This window comes from Aphanomyces astaci, assembly GCF_000520075.1.
Source record: "Aphanomyces astaci strain APO3 unplaced genomic scaffold supercont1.58, whole genome shotgun sequence".
Classification (NCBI taxonomy): Eukaryota; Oomycota; class Saprolegniomycetes; order Saprolegniales; family Verrucalvaceae; genus Aphanomyces; species Aphanomyces astaci.
In genome coordinates this window covers 58,924-61,291 of record NW_009798321.1, presented here as the reverse complement: position 1 = coordinate 61,291, position 2,368 = coordinate 58,924, and positions in this window count along the sequence as shown.

Sequence of the window (2,368 nt, the reverse complement as noted above, 5' to 3'; positions counted from 1 at the left end):
ATCCGACGGCCGGATTTGCATTCCAAGGCCGTTTCCAAGACCGCGGAGCCAAGAGACGGTGCGGCGACGGTTTCGATCACCTCAAGGATGCCGGCAGCCGGTGGTACTCATGTCGTCTTTGATCACCAAGTCGTTCTTCAATCCGTCCGCCGCTTCAAGAAAGGACACCCAGTCGAAGTGGATCAACTCGTTGGGTTTTGTCGCGTGCAACGCTTCGCCCCTCGGACGGGGTACGGACGTACTGTCCACGGCCATGCAATGGAGGCACGCCGTGACAAAGTTCTTGACGTCCGACTTCAAGGTTGTCCACTCGGAAACTTCCGATGCCGACTCCGTAGTCGCCTGAACTCGTCGGTGTCCGGTCGCGCCGGCATGAGCCACGATGCAGATACGGGCTTGCATGTCCACCTCGACATCTGGGATCCATATCTTGCCAGACGCCGTTTAGAAACACTTCTTCTCCAGATTCCAGGTCCCGCACCGTTCGCAGTCCTTATGAGCCCGTTGCAGCTCCGTAATGCGGTCCGCCGTAGGCCAAATGAACGTATTCGTATGTAAGGGCAAGACCAGTGCCAACTTCTGCATACGGGTGCCACGAGCTTCCATGGGAACACTCCCCCAACGGCTGAGCAGATCGGCTCATAAGTTGTCTTCGCCGGCCACACATTCCACGTACAGGAACGTACGTGGTGGAATGTGGCCAAGTATCAGGCGCACAAGCTTCAATGTTGGGATACTTGGCCATGTTGGAGTTCTACCCAACGGGTTGAACGAGTACACGAGGTTACGGTGATCCGTAAACAGACGGAACCCGCCTGGCCGTATGAGCAGGTACTCAAGTCGCTTGCAGGACTCCACCACCGCAAACGCCTCCTTCTCTACGATAGGCCACCGTTCGCTCGCCCACGGAACACTCCACTCAGAAACGCCAACGGCTCGTGCCGCTGGTCGATCGCCACCAACGCAAGGTCCTCGACCGGTACTTGAGTCGCTATTGCCCCCCAATATCCTTCGCTCGCGTCCGTATAGAGGCAAACCAAACGGTCCGGGTCTGGGTGGGCCAAAGGCACCATACGTTTCAATTTCGACTTGATACGGTCAAAACACACCTGATGGTCGTCGACCCAACCGACTGAACTCAACGACACGAAGGTCAACGCGGTCTTCTTACGGGAGTCGGCCGCCTTGGCCGAGATGTCCATAAGTTTCGTCAACGTATACTGAGGGATATTCGCACGCATCCAGTTCGTAGCACACAGGAACTTTGCAGGTTCGCATCCGTCTGTGGCGGCTCCAAATCCCAAAGGCTTTGCACTCGGCCCGGTGCATGCGCCACGCCGTCCGCGGAGATCTCCTTTCCGCACCATACGGTCTTCGTCGTGAAGAACGTACACTTGCCCGGATGCAACTTGAGACTGGCATACAGTCAGTACTTGACGGAGCAAACGTAGCAAGTCGTCCGTATTCTCGGCGTATCCCAACAGGTCATCGAGCCAACCGAGCAGACCGTGCATGAGCATGTCTCCGAACAGCTCGTCCACTACGCCTTGACAGTACGCCACCGCATCCGACTGGCCCATCAGCACCCGCGTTGGAGTGACAACCCCGACCGACGTCATGAAAGAGTAGTACTCCTGGGAGTCAGGATGTAATGGCAGTTACCAATAACCCTTCATCCAGTCCAGAGTGTAGTACACCGTAGAGTATTGTAGTACGGACATCGCAACTTCTAAGTTGGGCATCGGCCATGGCATCGGCTCCGTACACGCGTTGATCGGTCTTGAGTCGATCGCCATCCGCAGGTCGCCCGGGTCTTTCTTCGGGACGATACGGGACGCGGCGGCCCAACGTGACCGAGTGTTAAGGTACACCAAACCGGCTTCTTCGAGCTCACATACGTGCTTCTCCAAGTACGCCACATGGGTCGGTGGGTAACGCCGAAATCCTGATTTCACTCTAACGGATCTGGGCTTCAGATGCACCTTCAACGGCTCCACCTTGACCGGAGGGTCCTTCACTCTAACGGATCCGGGCTTCAGATGCACCTTCAACGGCTCCACCTTGACCGGAGGGTCCCGACCGAACTTCAAACGGAATACGTCCTTGAACTCCACCAGTACATTTTTGTAAGCGTCGTACGGACTCTTTATCCATGCCTTGGGAAGCGGCGTCGGCAACTTTGCTCATCAGCACCGTACAGACCGGATCGTCGTCGACTTGCCCGTCTGTGGGGTACGGGTCCGTCCCCTAGTGTGGAGTCGCGCAGCACATTCCTTCGTCGTCGTTGATGTCGTCCACCAACGTCTCTTCCATACGGAAGGTTCGATACATCGCCTCACAGGGCGTCGCGATGGATTGGTCGACAAAG